Consider the following 17,686-nt stretch of genomic DNA (forward strand, 5'->3'; position numbering starts at 1 on the left):
GTCCCCGCACTTTCGGATGGTTTTATACGTTTATATTCCATACACTCACTCCATTTAGTGCATCTGCAGACATCCAATAATAGACTTCCTGCTGGAACACAACTCAGCTCCTCGAGACACCCCTTGAGCGCCTGCAGGGGCCAGATGTAGCATCCCCATAACAGTTACAGACACCCCCAAGCACCAAAACCGGCCCCCACCCTTCCGACCCACCGCGAAAACGCGTTGTAATGTAAAACTGAATTTCCATGAATGCTGAAACAAAATATTTTAACTTACAAATTAGTAGCATTGTGTTGTACCTTGCCTGAGTGAGATATAAATATGCAATGTGTCTATTTTGAGCTGGTGAGTCTGACTCTCCCCCAGTTACACTTTTGGGATATTAACTCCATCTTAGTAACATTAACACCTGCTTATTTGCAGCGAGCACCAGCAGATGTCCAGCTAACATTTGCAGTGTTTGGCTCAGCATTGCATTTATTTTGTTTAGCAACTTTCGATCTGCTGCTACTTGAAATGGTTTTATTGGTGGAACCTGCTAATTATCTAGCAAATGATGGATTATGTGGCAAGGGTGAAAAATCCATAATGCTGTGGATAGCCTAGAGGTATTGAGGAATTACAGTGATGCTGGTTAAGATTTAGGGTTATACGTGGACTTGGCATTTAATCAAAACTCTGCCCTGCTGTTTTCTTTTGCAACTTTGGAAACACTAGGTGCATAAACATTGTCCGCCTCTAAATGTGTTTTTCGTTAGAAATGCACCATGTTCTTGTTTTGAATAGATTTGTATGACAGTCTTCCTCTGATGGTGCAGGGCACAGGGATCTATCACTAGCAAACACTGACTGGATGGGCGTTGTTGGTCTTTAAGATCCGAGTTTAAATATCTGTATATAATCTACACTGAAACCCTATCGCGGCTGCAACTCGTTTTTCTCCTGTCAGTGTGCATGCTACTTTCCCTACTGCCATTGGGCTCCACCTTATCTTTTGAGCTACTGATGGGTCTTGAGCGTGTTAACCCATAATTAATTTAGGTACTTCTTGCTGAACTGGTGACTCTTTAAACATTTCATAAATGTCTATTTCAGTTTAGACACATGGAACCCATTTGGTCCGACAAGAATAATAGACAGGAAAGGCTTACATGTTAAATGTTTAATTTCATGGCTTAGTCTTACAAAGAACTAGCAATATAGTCAAATCAGAGTACAAAGCTAAATTAAAGTACAGAATCAAATAACTTGTTAAATCCCCAAATACGTAGACCTCCATTCCTAATCTGTGCAAGGTTGTCTTATAAGTCTATTGTTAGTCAACTCTGGGCTGAAGGATGCCCCGTAACTATAGAGATGAGTCTGCTGTCTCGTGGCATACTGGTACAAGTCCAATGCCACAAGACACTGACTCATCTATTTGGAGAATAGACTCATGAATTGTGACGAGTTCATGCCCATATCCTATGCTCTCTCTGACTAGCACTTTAATGCTTGCGAAGTCTGACCACATGAACTGCTGAAATAGTTTCTCCCTGTGGCTCTTTCACAACGTTTGAAAGACATCAACAGATTTCTTCAAACAGAACATACAAGGACTTATTTCTTGGCTAATCTTTTTCGTTGTAAAGACGACACAACATTGGTGTATTGTCTATGAAAATTTGAGGATCAACCCCCTTACATAGCTAAGCCTTGAAGAAGTTACGAATGTAACGAAACACGTGTTGGCTGGCATGTCTTCATTTCACCGTGCTATTCTGTTCTTCCACCAACAAGAACTGGACCTTGAAAAAATAACTGTATAAACATGAAATGTTTTTGAATTTTTTTTTCTTGTATGAATATATGTACAGTATGTATTGACTAAATTTCACACTGATTATTACATTTAAGAGAACCCCAGTACAAATCCAAATATTGTTATATCCTGTGATTTGAGCGATCAATAGAATACCTAGATCTAGTGTTTCAATTAAAAAAAATCAATGTTGTGGTAATATTGTTGAGTGCCGGGGTACATCTGTCTGTCTAACATAATATTGCTATATTTGATCACTACACAGGCAGTCACAATTGCAGTTATCTTGCAGTTAAAAGGGACTTGATTTGAATATTGTAGCAGCACCGCTGCCAAAATCTCTAGGGACGCCATTAAAGCCAGATTATTGCTAAAATTGAATACTAAACAGGCAGTCACAATTACCGTTGCCTTGTAGTTAAACTGGGCTTGATTTGAATGATGCAGCAGGTGTGTGACAGTTGGACCAAAAGCTCCACACACCTCACTAAATCCCTAATATTGCTATATTTTAACAGGCAGTTACAAGTGCTGTTACCTTGCAGACAGAAGCTTGCTTCCGGTCCAGGGAAGACTTGGCTTGGCAGTTCGGGCTGGACTGTTCCCATGAGGCACAGGGTCAGCCTGATTTGCATATAGCCATGTCTAAACTGGGGTGACAGAGTGGCCTAAAGAACGGTGGTGGATTAAACCCAGATCTTTTGACTGGGTGTGAGTGTTTGATTGATTCAGATGTTCCGTCCATCACCACCCCCTTTTGTACTGCTTTTGGTCGCCATAAGTGTGGCAGGGTATGCTCAGACGTGAGTCCCTTGCTCACTTTGCCACTAGATTCAAGCAAGCCAGGCTGAAGACAGCTGGAATGCCAGAAACCGGTCCTCGGAAGCTTGTTTCCGGTCCAGGGAAGACATGGTTTGGCAGTTCGGGCTGGACTGTTCCCATGAGGCACAGGGTCAGACTGATTTGCATATAGCCAGGTCTGAACTGGGGTGGCAGAGTGGGCTAAAGAACGGTGATGGATTAAACCCAAATCTTTTGACTGGGTGTGAGTGTTTGATTGATTCAGATGCTCCGTCCATCACCACCCCCTTTTGTACCGCTTTTGGCCGCCATAAGTGTGGCAGGGTATGCTCAGACGTGAGTCCCTTGCTCACTTTGACACTGGATTCAAGCAAGCCAGGCTGAAGACAGCTGGAATGCCAGAAACCAGTCCTCGGAAGCTTGTTTCCGGTCCAGGGAAGACATGGCTTGGCAGTTCGGGCTGGACTGTTCCCATGAGGCACAGGGTCAGACTGATTTGCATATAGCCATGTCTGAACTGGGGTGGCAGAGTGGGCTAAAGAACGGTGATGGATTAAACCCAGATCTTTTGACTGGGGGTGAGTGTTTGATTGATTCAGATGCTCCGTGTTGGATTTGGCCCTTCTGGCAGGTTCACCCCTAAACCTTTTGCTTTGTGTTTGTGACCCAATGGTAGTGAATTTTTGGTTTCTGCGCACTTTCACTGTGTCCCAGTAGGAAGCGCGTGCGCACTCTGAGTGCGTGGAGTGAGGGTGGCCTGCCCTCCCATAGGAATGCATGGGGAATGTCTGTGTCCCTGGTAGTTCCTGATGCGTGAGGCGTGCATGCTCGAGTATGGTATGAGAGTGAATGCTGCGCAATGGTATGTGCGGCATGTTTGTGTCTAGTGGGGAAGTGCCACTTCTAGACATGGCTGTACGTGTGCTGTGAGGGTGCTGGAGTGTGATTGGCTGGAGCTGGCTGGGATGCCAGGCTCCAGGATGTCTGGATGGGTCTGCCCAGTGGTGAGTGCTGAGATTAGCATGCTGATGTGAGGGGAGGGCTGCACCTGGTTCCTGAATGAGGCTGGGGTTTCCCCACACAATGCTGACTCTGCCCCCTGTGGTGTGACTGATGACCCTAGTCCTGCCAGTGAATGAAAAGGGTGATTAAGCGCATCAAGGGTGCTCCAAAACCAGCTGCGACTGGTTTCTCCCCCACCCTGCCCAAAGACAAATGAATGTGGTGTATAAAAATGGGGCTGTGTCCCCACAGACGTTGTTCTTTCCTGATCCTACTTGAGGGGGGCTGCTGCCGCTGCTGGAGCCAGGAGGAACCGCCACTTGGGACTGCCTTCCTGCCTGGAGGGCCCAGTGAGCTGGCCCCTGGCCCAGCCTTGCCCCCCCCTTTGCCTTGCTCTGCAGAGGGACCTTTTCCTGGACTTGTGCTGCCCTTTAGCGCTAGGAGCGCTGTAATGATCTCTTTAGCGCTGGGAGCGCTTTACTTTTGCTTTAGCGCCTGGAAGCTCTTGATTGTGACTAGCGCTTGAGAGAGCTTTATTTTGCTGAGGCCGGTGCCCACCCGGCATTGTCCGCCCCGATCGAGTGCCCACCTCGATCTATTCTTTATTTTAAACGGAGCCGGTGCCCACCCGGCATTTGCCACAGATTCTGACCGCAAAGTGTCCCCCCCCCCCCACCCCACCCCCCGGCCGCCGCTTTGCCCACGGCGACCCAGAAGCAGCTGACAGGCCGGCCAATCGCTGCGAGGCCTGCCCGGAAGTCCCGCCCCGCAGCCCGAAGAGAGGAAGTCATCCGAGGGTGCAGGCAGGGCTCCGGTGCTTTGAAGAGGAGCACGGCGGCTGAAGGTGCAGGCGGGGCTCCGTTGTGGAAGAGGAGCCCGAGCCGCCCGCAAGAGAAGCCCCCTGAAGCTGCCTGGTCCCCCGCGAGGCTCTCCCGAGTGAGAGAGCCCCGCCCGCCGCCAGAGAGGACACCCGGCCCGAAGGAGAGGTCCAGAGCACGGGACAGGCCAGGGGAGCCCCCGCCACAGGTCCAGGTGAATGGGGGCCTGTGGTGTTAATTTGCAAGAGAGGGAGGGCGTCGGGACACATTGCCGGTGTCCGCCCCCAGCCCCCCCCCCCCATTAGCCCGATCTTCGCCCCCTGGGCATTGCGTGAGCTGAGAGCCCAGAGAGGCTCTAGGGGGCAGTTGGATATTTGCGAGCAGCATTGGTTCACGAGCCCAAGAGGCTCCAGGGGCATTACCAGTGTTGTGAGTCCCCCGAGTGGGACTCCACCGACTGCGAGGTCCCACTGTGGAGAGCCCACGAGGGGCTCAAGGCGACATTCCATTGTGAAGAGCCGTGAGAGGCTCTTGGGGCCATAGTTGCTTCGAGTCCCCAGGAGGGGGGCTCCAACGAAGGGGCACATTGCTATTTAGAGCCCACAAAGCAGGGGGCATTTTTGCATTTCGAGTCCCTAGAAGGTGGGACCCCAACCCTCCTGAGGGCGCAGTTGGTTGTTTCAGAGCCAGCAAGCCTCCCACATCGTTTTTGGTGCTATTGTTCCTTTTAGGAGCCCAGAGGAGACTTCCATCTGCCCAGCACTTCGTGGGCAGCTGCCACATTTAGGCCCCCCTGACTTTGGGGCACAGGGCGTCCTAGCCCCTGCGAGGCCAGTTGGCCTAGGGACAGTCACAGGTGGGGACTTCTGTGAGTTTGGCGCATTTGTTCTTTTGCTGCACCTCTGAATGTATTTTTATACATCATGTGCCTTGTTCTTACACCTCTGAATGTGTTGTTGATGCATCATGTGTTTTCCTTCCTTACACCGCTGAATGTATGTTTATGCATCATGTGTTATGTTCCTATGCTTATACCCCTACAGGTATTGTGATACTTAGGTGGTTTTTCTTGCTAGTACAGGTGGTTCTAGTAAGGTCCTGGTTCCCTGCGCAATATTCTCCTAAGGTGGATAGGGTTGCGTAGGTGGTACTTACCTGGTACCAGTAGTTACTGGTTGTGTGCTTTATGTTCTATTTTGTACTACATTGATTTATATTCTATGTTCTAAGTGCTAATTCTACCTAGTGCTAAGTACTAAAAGTGCTGATTCTTGACAGTGGTCCATGTGGCCCTGTCTTGTACATATCCCCTGTAAATTCTGCCCGTGCCTGTTGGCACATTGTAAAGTGTGTGTTTTATCTAATGTGTTTTGGTATAATACAAAGGCTATTTTTATATATAACCTTGTGTGGAGTTTCCTTTGTGGTGGGCCTTGGGTGTTGTTGCTGGGGTGCATGCGCAAATACTTAACTCACATAGCCTCCAAGTTTAGCCTTGCTGCTCGCGCCACGTTACCTAGAGGGTGAGCAGGGGTTATCTTGGCGTGTAACTCCCTTGCCCTGACTTAGGAGTGGTGGTCTCTGACTGACTTTGGCGCAAGCCCTGGCCAGCCAGGGATCCCATTTCTAACATTGGATGGCAGCGTTGGGATCCGGATTTGTGTTTGCGCTGTACCACAGTAGCAGCTGCCTGCACCACAAAACTCTGCATTTTAGATGACCACATTTTGGGGATTATTGTTTTTATGAAGTTCCATTATTTTCTTCTCCTGAAGGTATCATTGTGCAATTGTGTCCAGTACATTTGTCCCCCGCCCTGCGCCCAAAGTTGGTACCTGTGTCACGTGTGGTCAGGTTGAGGAATCAGGGGTGGTAGAAACTGCCTTACCAGTCAGAGGGGAGGGTTGTGTGTGGATGAATGGTGTGTGGCACTAGGCAAGTGAGTGTGAGTTCTCTGGGATAGAGAGCTTGCTGAATACCTTTGTGAATTGTGTACTCCTGTGTTAGCTCAGGCCCCTAGGTTCCCTGTGTAATCTTGTCTCTGGAACGTCCGCCAGAATGGAGCCTGCTTTTGATTTCTGTGATCTGTTTAGATACAGTATGGGAGAGTTGGTAAGGTTCTGTGAAGAGAGAGACATAGGGGTGGATGAGTCAAACACTCAGGCCGAACTTAGGAGCAGCCTGATCCTATGGCAAAAGGGTCAGTGGGAACTTGAGCGCAGTGAGGAATGGGCCCGGGCCTCACACCATGAGGGTGGTGGGTCTGTAGGGAGCCCTGAAGATTCAGAAGAGGAGGAAGAAGATGCCAGTACCTGGATGCCAGTAGAGAGTGAAGACCCCATAGGTAGGGAGTCCCTTGCTGGGTCCAGCGTAGGAGGCAGCGCCTCATCCCTTTCCCTGTCCCCAGAGGAGCTGGAAGATAGGAGGAGAGAAAGGGAGCACCAGCTGGCTTTAGAAAAGCTCAGGTTAGAGCATGCCCAGGCAATGGCGCAGCTGGGTGTTAAGAAGCAACAGCTAGAGACTGAGAGGGTTTTAGCGCAGGCGAGAATAGAGGAAGCTGAGAGGGCCTCCACCAGAGGCAAAGTAGCTCTGGAGGGTAGACTATCCCCTGCGCCCAATTAAAATTTTCTGGACTCCCCAGGGCGGGTTGAGTCCAGTGGTGGCAGCTATATAGAGCCCAGTGCAAGAAGTCCCACTCCCAGTTCCCAGAGTATGGTACCTGTTTCCCAAGAGGAGGAGTATAGGTTGAAATTCAGGGGCAGTAGGAAACTGTCTCACCAGTCTTGGGGGGAGTTTGCAGGGGACTGTCAGTGTGCATTGATTGAGTGGTTAGAGGTTCCCATGGGACCTGATTTTGACAAACTGTTTGATCTTATTCTCAAGGAGCAAATGCTCAGTCATTGTTGGCCGGGGTTGCGCCAGCACTTGTTGAGGTGTGAAACGATGGATCCTTGGGAGCTTGCAAGTGAAGCAGACCGCTGGGAGAGTGCCAGAGGTTCTCTAGAGTCATTAAGGAGTGACTATAAAAGTAGTGGTTCAGGTATCTTCCAGCCCAGCGTGGTGTAAGAGGCTCAGTGTAGCCCAGCTAGGTCCCAGGATAGCGAGGAGGGTGTAGGGGCTCACTGCCTGGCTCAATGGAGCAGGAGTGAGAGGGAGACCGAGGGTCCCCAGACGCCCGAAGCCCTGCCTCAGGACTTGGATGGTTTCTTGAGGGAATACCAGGTTGGGGACCTAGGCTGTCCTGTTAGTACATTTGAGGAAGATCTCATAGTGTTTAGGGAACCTGGAGCATCTGTAACTAGAGCTCCAGGGGTTCCAGTGTCCGGCAGTGCTACTCCAGGAGGGAGTGCACAGAAGTCTGAAGTGAGGAGTGATTGAGGGATGAGTTTCCCAGTGGATGCACCAGTGGACCAGGGACTAGCCAGTTGGGCTAGATCTTCTTGGGGGGACCCGGGTGGCGCCACTTCTGGTCTGGGGGATCTTTGCGCCCTGTCAGGTGGACAGGGGACGGGAGATCTGCGCCAGACAGACAGTCACACAACATATGTGTCATTGTTAGCCTCAGGGGGATGGTGTGTGAATCCCCAGAAGTCCTGGAGTGCCAGGCAATTGTTCCACCAAAGGTTTTAGACCAGAGGTTGGGAGGCCAGGTTCAGGATCAGCCTGACCTGAAGGGTAGGACGACTGTAACCAGTGTCCTGACCGGTTCTTCTTCCAGAGGAACCTCTCCAGTTGGGAGAGGGCAGACCTCTGGAAGGGGGTGCAGAGGGTGGGAGAGCCCACCTCTGACCCCGGTGCAACCTGAGGGGTTAAACCCTGGGTTGGAATGGCGTTCTAGGTATACCCCCCAGTCGGAGGTGGAGGAACCCTAGAAGAAGAGGTAGGGGGAGGAGAGCCTTCCCTGAGACTCCTGGTCCGCCTGAGGTTGTAGACCCTAGGCTGGAGAACCATTGGCAGTCTAGTCCTGTCTTGCAGACAGGAAGAGTGGAAAATGGCTACTATGTGCCAGGGGTTACTACCCTCGCTCTGCGAATAGGCAAGGACCTGTTGCACCTGGGTGGCTCAGGGCCTGGTCCTGGCCGTGGACAGCTCGGGAGTACCAGTGGGGTAGCCCAGTTGGTCCAGACAGTGTTTTGAGAAGGAATCTCATGGGTTCACTGTGGCGTAGAACAGGAGGGTGTCCCTGCAGTTGTGGGCCCGCCTCCGTGTTCTATCGCCCCAAGCAGGGAAGTCCATCACGGTGGTGATTGGTCTCCACTGCGTTTTGGCTGGAAGGGGGTTGTGTTGGACTTGGCCCTTCTGGCAGGTTCACCCCTAAACTTTTTGCTTTGTGTTTGTGACCCAGTGGTAGTGATTTTTGGTTTCTGCCCACTTTCACTGTGTCCCAGTGGAAAGTGCGTGCGCACTCTGAGTGCGTGGAGTGAGGTTGGCCTGCCCTCCCATAGGAATGCATGGGGAATGTCTGTGTCCCTGGTAGTTCCTGATGCGTGAGGCGTGCATGCTCGAGTTTGGTATGTGCAAACTCGTGAGAGTGAATGCTGCGCAATGGTATGTGCGGCGTGTATGTGTCTAGTGGGGAAGTGCCACTTCTAGACATGGCTGTACGTGTGCTGTGAGGGTGCTGGAGTGTGATTGACTGGAGCTGGCTGGGATGCCAGGTTCCAGGGTGTCTGGATGGGTCTTCCCAGTGGTGAGTGCTGAGATTAGCATGCTGATGTGAGGGGAGGGCTGCACCTGGTTCCTGAATGAGGCTGGGTTTTCCCCACACAATGCTGGCTCCGCCCCCTGTGGTGCGACTGATGACCCTTGTCCTGCCAGTGAATGAAAAGGGTGATTGAGCACATCAAGGGTTCTCCAAAACCAGCCCCGACTGGTTTCTCCCTCACCCTGCCCAAAGACAAAGGAATGTGGTGTATAAAAATGGGGCTGTGTCCTCACAGAAGTTGTTCTTTCCTGATCCTACTTGAGGGGGGCTGCTGCTGCTGCTGGAGCCAGGAGGAACCGCCACTTGGGACTGCCTTCCTGCCTGGAGGGCCCAGTGAGCTGGCCCCTGGCCCAGCCTTGTCCCCCCCCTTTGCCTTGCTCTGCAGAGGGACCTTTTCCTGGACTTGTGCTGTCCTATAGCGCTAGGATCGCTGTAATTATCTCTTTAGCGCTGGGAGTGCTTTACTTTTGCTTTAGCGCCTGGAAGCGCTTGATTGTGACTAGCGCTTGAGAGCGATTTATTTTGCTGAGGCCGGAGCCCACCCGGCATTGTCTGCCCCGATCGAGTGCCCACCTCGATCTATTCTTTATTTTAAACGGAGCCGGTGCCCACCTGGCATTTGCCACAGATTCTGACCGTAAAGTCTCCCCCCCCCGGCCGCCGCTCTGCCCACGGTGACTCGGAAGCAGCAGACAGGCCGGCCAATCGCTGCGCGGCCTGCCCATAAGTCCCGCCCCGCAGCCCGAAGAGAGGAAGTTGTCTGAGGGTGCAGGCAGGGCTCCGGTGCTTTGAAGAGGAGCACGGCGACTGAAGGTGCAGGCGGGGCTCCGTTGTGGAAGAGGAGCCCGCGCCGCCCACAAGAGAAGCCTCCTGAAGCTGCCTGGTCCCCCGCGAGGCTCTCCCGAGTGAGAGAGCCCCGCCCGCCGCCAGAGAGGACACCCGGCCCGAAGGAGAGGTCCAGAGCACGGGACCGGCCAGGGGAGCCCCCGCCACAGGTCCAGGTGAGTGGGGGCCCGTGGTGTTAATTTGCAAGAGAGGGAGGGTGTCGGGACACATTGCCGGTGTCCACCCCCAGTATCCCGATCTTCGCCCCCGGGGCATTGCGTGAGCTGAGAGCCCAGAGAGGCTCTAGGGGGCAGTTGGATATTTGCGAGCAGCATTGGTTCACGAGCCCAAGAGGCTCCAGGGGCATTACCAGTGTTGTGAGTCCCCCGAGCGGGACTCCACCGATTGCGAGGTCCCACTGTGGAGAGCCCACGAGGGGCTCAAGGCGACATTCCATTGTGAAGAGCCCCGAGAGGCTCTTGGGGGCCATAGTTGCTTCGAGTCCCCAGGAGGGGGGCTCCAACAAAGGAGTACATTGCTATTTAGAGCCCACAAGGCAGGGGGCATTTTTGCATTTCGAGTCCCCAGAAGGGGGGACCCCAACCCTCCTGAGGGCCCAGTTGGTTGTTTCAGAGCCAGCAAGGCTCCCACATCGTTTTTGGCGCTATTGTTCCCTTTAGGAGCACAGAGGAGACTTCCAGCTGCCCAGCACTTCGTGGGCATCTGCCACGTTAGGCCCCCTGACTTTAGGACACAGGGCGTCCTAGTCCCTGCGAGGCCAGTTGGCCTAGGGCCAGTCACAGGTGGTGACTTATGTGAGTTTGGCGCATTTGTTCTTTTGCTGCACCTCTGAATGTGTTTTTATACGTCATGTGCCTTGTTCTTACACCTCTGAATGTGTTGTTGATGCATCATGTGTTTTCCTTGCTTACACCGCTGAATGTATGTTTATGCATCATGTGTTATGTTCCTATGCTTATACCCCTACAGGTATTGTGATACTTAGGTGGTTTTTCTTGCTAGTACAGGTGGTTCTAGTAAGGTACTGGTTCCCTGCGCAATATTCTCCTAAGGTGGATAGGGTTGCGTAGGTGGTACTTACCTGGTACCAGTAGTTACTGGTTGTGTGCTTTATGTTCTATTTTGTGCTACAGTGATTTATATTCTATGTTCTAAGTGCTAATTCTACCTAGTGCTAAGTTCTAAAAGTGCTGATTCCTCACAGTGGTCCATGTGGCCCTGTCTTGTACATATCCCCTGTAAATTCTGCCCGTGCCTGTTGGCACATTGTAAAGTGTGTGTTTTATCTAATGTGTTTTGTTATAATACAAAGGCTATTTTATATATAACCTTGTGTGGAGTTTTCTTTGTGGTGGGCCTTGGGTGTTGTTCCTGGGGTGCGTGTGCAAATACTTAAATCACATAGCCTCCAAGTTTAGCCTTGCTGCTCGCTCCACGTTACCTAGAGGGTGAGCAGGGGTTATCTTGGCGTGTAATCCCTTGCCCTGACTTAGGAGTGGTGGTCTCTGACTGACTTTGGCGCAAGCCCTGGACAGCCAGGGATCCCATTTCTAACACTCCGTCCATCACCACCCCTTTTTGTACCGCTTTTGGCCGCCATAAGTGTGGCAGGGTATGCTCAGACGTGAGTCCCTTGCTCACTTTGCCACTGGATTCAAGCAAGCCGGGCTGAAGACGGCTGGAATGCCAGAAACCAGTCCTCGGAAGCTTGTTTCCGGTCCAGGGAAGACATGGCTTGGCAGTTCGGGCTGGACTGGTCCCATGAGGCACAGGGTCAGACTGATTTGCATATTGCATATAGCCATGTCTGAACTGGGGTGGCAGAGTGGGCTAAAGAACGGTGATGGATTAAACCCAGATCTTTTGACTGGGTGTGAGTGTTTGATTGATTCAGATGCTCTGTCCATCGCCACCCCCTTTTGTACCGTTACCTTGCAGACAGCAAGGTCATGTTTTGAATGGTGAAGCAGGTGCAGTGGCACCGGGCCCAAACGTTGTCAACTCCCCTTAACACCTAATATTGCTATATGTTACTACTATACTGGCAGTCACTATTGCAGTAACCTTGTAGTTAAAAGGAGTTTGATTTAAATGATGCAGCACGTGCAGTGGCACAGACGCCAAAAAGGTATAAATCCACTAAACACTAAATATTGCTGTATTTTACTACTAAACAATCAATCACAAGTGCACTTATCTTGCAGGTAACAGGGTCATTATTTGAATGGCCCAGCAGGTGCAGTGGCACTGGGCTCAAAAGAAGTCAGAACTCCTCTAAACACCTACTATTGCTATATTTCACAACTAAACCGGCAGTCATAAGTGCAGTTAGCTTGCAAGCGCAGGGGTCATGATTTCAATAGTAGAGTGGCACCGAGACCAAAAGCTTCAGGCACCCCACCAAACTTCAATTGTTGCTATGTTTTACAACTAATCAGGCAGTTATCTTTTAGGTAGTAGGGTCATGATTTGAATTGTGGAGCAGATGCAGTGGCACTGGGCACCAAAGTTGTCAGAACTTCTCTAAACCCATAATATTGCTTTAACAAAAATTAATTCTATTATTTCCCACGCATATATTGCCTTTTTTACCTAAACAAGCTTTAACACTTTAACAGTCTTTCTGTTACTTATATTGTTCAACTTCTCAGAAAGCTACAACTTACAACAAAAAACTGCTTTTTATCAATCACATAGGTCATACCTAATGCATTCACCAATGCTTGTTAGTTTCCCTTTTGCCTGGACCTCAAGAACACTCCATTCCTCCCTCCCCTCACAGGTGCCTTGCCCGCCTCTTGTGAGATGTCTCCTTTGCCTCAGAAATATGTGGTTTCTCCCTTGGGGAATAGGACTTCTGTCTGCAGCAGTGCTTTAAATGGGCTGGTACTCACCGGTACTGAGTACCGGCACTTTTCAATTTTCTTTCGAGAGTACCTGAACTTTTCATTAGAGAAGGAGAGTACCGGTACTCACAGGGACTTAGCAGCATGCATTTCATAGCTATTCCAAGACTCAGTGAATCACAGCGCACCTGATTGGCTGGCTCTGGTGTGTGACCAGGCAGCAGAGCTTGCACTGCAAGCTCTGCTGCCTGGGAAGAGAGGTAGTTTGATAGAGTGATGCAGAAAGAGAATAGAGTGATTGGTAAAGATAGGGAAAGAGATGAAAAGCTCTAGAAAGACAAGAGAAAGAGAATGAAGTAAGGCAACTGAGTGAAGGAGGAGAGAAACATAGGAGAGAAAGAGACTGGACAAGGGAGAGTAAGACAGACAAGGCAGAGGAGAAAAAGGAGAAGTGTGGATAGACGAATATAAGGAAGGAAAAAACAGGTGCAAAACATGAGAGACAGAAAGTAGAAACTAGCACGGGAAAGATTTACGCATGTGAGATAGACAAAATTCAATGGGTGAGAATCATTGGTTGGGCATGGAAAATAGGTGTTTCATGGGCAGGAGGAGGAGAGACATCAGGAAGAAAGAAAGGGGAAAATGCTTGTGGACACCATGTAGCAACGCATCATCAAAGGAATCTCGAAAGGCTCTTTTTGTTATTTGCTTGGTTATCTGGCAACTCTAACATAGCGGTTAAGTGGTTTAGTGTTTGAATAAGAGTCCTGCAAGAAATCCGTAGAGGTGCGAGCAATCTATTCTAATGTACACACCTCATACGCTTTTCAGCTCCCATTTAAATGCTGATCTATAAACAAATGTAAAGGATATAGATGTAATTATAAAATCAGCTTCAAATGGAAAACATACATTTAAAGCACTGGTCTGCAGCTCCGCAGATAAAGGCTCTTGGATAATGTGAAAGGGGAGTGATTAATAATAATACCAGCATTTGTAAAGCAAACAGCTACCTCAGGTGAGGTGTCCCAGCACTGGGGGCCATCAGGATGATTAAGCAAGCTATTGCCCAGAGTCACAAGGTGCTGGGCTAACCTGCCGCCAGCGATCGAACCCTGAGGCCCTCTGTTCCAGAGTCAGCAGAGCTGGCCACTATGAAATGAACTGCAATGAAATGAAATGAAATTTGATTTGTAAAGCGCATTGTGGAATTTTAGTTTGCGAACTGAACATCATCTGCGCCATCTTGTCATCCATGTACAATATGCACGGCAGCTATTTTAGGTACCATGGTCTCCCTGTACACGATCGATCGCCAGCGCGCTCCCCCGACCCTGCGAGCATCCCCTGCACACCCTGGCTGCCCCCGTTCTCACATGCACAAGTCATAAACCCTCTCCTTCTGCATGACACTGTCCTTGGGAGTTGCACCCGCGCCTGACCAACACTTCCTTTCCTTTCATGAATACCCCTCTTTTGATGACCCCTTCCTCTGAGTCCGATTGTCCGCACGGGTCCCAGGCCACCACCTAGCCGGAGGATACAGTTTATTGCCCCCCCCTATTGTATGGAGTCGCTCCTCTACAAAGGAGCTACTATTGATCATGGCCTCCCCACCCCCTGGAATACGATCAGGCGCACACATCCTAAGAATCGGCGGAACACTCAGCTGCGTGATAGCCCCCTCCTATTGTATGTGGGGTGAGGACCTCTATTGTGGATACATGTGGGGGTGGGTCTGAAACAGGGATTCCGGGTATGTCTTCTCATACTTCAAAGAGTCTTTTCTGCAATAAAGAATGCTCACATGTCATAAACCAGGGTATAAAAGGCCAGGCCTCAGAGAGGCTGTTAGAGCACCTCGAAACGATACCTTGTTGTCTGATCTGATGTGTTCTGCTCCGTCGGAATAAAACTTCTGTTTCCTGCCTTCCAGTCTCCAGCGCCTGCCTCTTTGTATGATAACTAGAATGGTATAGAGGCGGTTAGCGCCGGGCAACTTTGGAAAAGGCCATTAGCCCTACCCTTTTTTTCCACAATTGGCGTCCCAAACGTGGGGCCCATCAGTGACTCGTGGATCCAGTGGGAGAGGTCCTGAAGATAGAGTGAACGACTGCAACGATCGGGAGAGCTCCTGTCCGATAGACCCTCGTCTGACAGCCGATCATCCGAACTTCACTGATTCCGAACAGACCTCTCTCGAGTGATCTACGGTCCTGACTGGGAACCATCAGGAGTGCCGCGAAGATCACGAAGAATAGAGGACGATCGGGCGCTGGATTCGGAAGACAGGAAACTGTCCATGCGGTCCGGGTAAGGTCGTGTAAATACGACAAATTGCGAAATGATTGTTTGATTTGGATAATACTAGTATTACTCTTTTGTTGATTCGTCTGGAGATTCGCTGTCTGCAAACAGAGAAATAACAGGCTCTCTCTTTGCAGGTAGCGAAGGATAGGTAACGCAGATTTTTGTCCCCGTTGTAATCCGTCGTGCCTATCTTCCTCCCCCACTGATTGATTGTTTGGCCCGAACTGTTGTTCGCGGATTGTTTTCTGGATATTCTCTGTCTGCAAACGGGGAAGAACAGGTTCTCTCTTTGCAGGTAGTGAAAGGGTAGGTAACGCAGACTTTTGTCCCCGTTGTAACCCGTCGTGCCTACTTATTCTCCCCATTGATTGTGTGATTGACTGAACATTGATTGTTCGATATTGGTTCTTTTGAGGTATTCACCGCCTGCAAACAACGAAGAATAGAAATATACTGTCTAGTCTTTGCACGCAGTGATAAGATAGGTAGTGAAGACTTTTGTCCCCGTTGTAATCCGTCATGCCTATCTTCTCCCCACTGATTGGTAGCCTGTTTAGCCCGGACCGCTTATTAGAGATGAACCATCCGGCTCCACTGGAAGGCACCCCTAATAAGGACATGTTCATTAAGCATGGACTAGTCGCTATAGCTTATAACAAGTTATGGCATAAATATACAAAGAAGGACCCCGAAAGTCAGTGGCCACTGATAGGTTCCTTTGATGCTCATAAAATAGAAACGTTAGAAGCAGAGCTCCAGAAAAATAAGACTACGCCCACCATGCTCGATAGTATCGGCATGTGGCGCAAAGAAACGGAACAACGAAAGAAAAGAGAAGAAGCAAAAATAGGGAAAGAATTACGAAAGGCAGCCCACCTAACCGCTAAGCAACTAGAAGAAGAAATAAAAGAAAGAAAGGAAGCTACACAAAAGCAAGACTCAGGGTTGACAGGCCAATGCCCTGTTAGGACCCCCTCTACGCTCTACCCTGAGCTGCCCTCCAAACAACGGGCGAACGATGAGTTACTGCTAGGTCCTCCAATCATCTACATGCCCCCTCCATATGCCCCCTGCCAACCTCTGATACAGCACCTACCAGTTCCAAATACAAGCGAGAGTGACCTTAGTGCTAGTGCCCCGGCCCTTGCGGCCTCTGCACCGGCTGCATTAGTAGCAACACCAGATGACCCCGAGGCTAGCAAGCAACCACCAGCCAGACCAAATAGATTGAGCAAAGATGAGCGGGATGGGATTGACAAGATAGTGAAGACACTAGTAGAACGGAAGGAGAGCGAAGAATACACGATGGATATGCACAATTCACATGCCGGTAGCCACAGACGGCATTTCATTTTACGATTCAGCTACCACACCCTGAACGCCTATGAGGATAGGTATCAGAATAAGGGCCCCGCTAAATTGACAACTTTATATAGGAAGGTCGATGTTGGAGATGGGACTGAACACGATGTAACGGACCTCTTCATGCAAACGCTTGAAGTCTTCCGCCACCTCGCGGAACAGAAACCAGAAGTCAAGGTTACGGTCCCTGAAACGACCGGGTCCTCATTAGAAGTAGCCAACACTATGATGCATATCAGAGAGGCGGCCCCTTACTGGGTTCCGCCACGAGGTCAGGGAACAAACGACGATATCAACCACACAGATGCAAAGGGGAGGGTTGTGTACAATTGGGTTTATCAACCCTGGGATCGACAAGATATCTTAACTTTTAGGCAAACCCTGCCCGATTTAAGAAAGAACCCGACAGCATTTTATACCGAATTAGGCACAGCCTTGGGTTCGACGATAATGACTTTAGCGGACATTGACTTGTTTTTCGGGTTATGTCTGCCGGCTGACGTGTGGAAGCAAATCCGGAAAGCTGACCACACAGATCTGTTCGGACATACCTGGAATCAACTCGGTGAACTAGATAGACAGCGAGAGCCCGGAAGGAAACCTGTAAAAGACGTACTGGAACTCCCAGACAAAATAGTTCAGAAGCTAAAAACATTAATCCCAGAGAAAAAGGTAGATTGGTCGATAGTCACAGCTTGCCGTCAGAAACCCCAGGAAGACGTATCGGAATACTTCTCCCGATTTGAGACGGTGTTCTCCGACTACAGTGGCCAAGACATGACCACAGCCACCGGACAACACCTGTTTGTACAAAATTATGTAAAGGGTCTATACAAGAAGTCTCTCAAAAGTTACAGACGAGCGAGAGTAGTTGGGGAGCCTCCAAACCTGCAGCTATCCTTCAGATGGCTCAGTATTACGAACATCAAAAGAATGAGAGTGATAGGGCATCCGAGAGAAAGAAGAAAGATTTGAAAGAGAGGGTGATGATAGCCCAGATACAAGGGGTAGCGGTCGGAAGAGAACCCCACAGGGGGAACTACCAATCAACCACCCCTAGAAATCCACCTCCTAAAAGATTGCACCCCAACACCCCACATCGGACGTAGAGACATTAGCGAGGACCAGTGTGCCTTCTGTAAAGGATTCGGCCATTGGAAATCCCAGTGTCCGGTTCTGTTAGAAATGA

The 17,686-nt window shown here is 50.0% G+C and overlaps 1 protein-coding gene across 1 annotated transcript in view; it reads left to right on the forward strand.

Annotated features, from left to right (window-relative positions):
- The window catches only part of LOC147665200 (killer cell lectin-like receptor subfamily B member 1B allele B), a 44,053-nt gene that overhangs the window by 337 nt on the left and 26,030 nt on the right, over nt 1-17,686 (forward strand). The window lies entirely within an intron of this gene.

This window comes from Lissotriton vulgaris, unplaced genomic scaffold (assembly GCF_964263255.1).
Source record: "Lissotriton vulgaris unplaced genomic scaffold, aLisVul1.2 SCAFFOLD_1867, whole genome shotgun sequence".
In the NCBI taxonomy this organism is placed as follows: Eukaryota; Metazoa; Chordata; class Amphibia; order Caudata; family Salamandridae; genus Lissotriton; species Lissotriton vulgaris.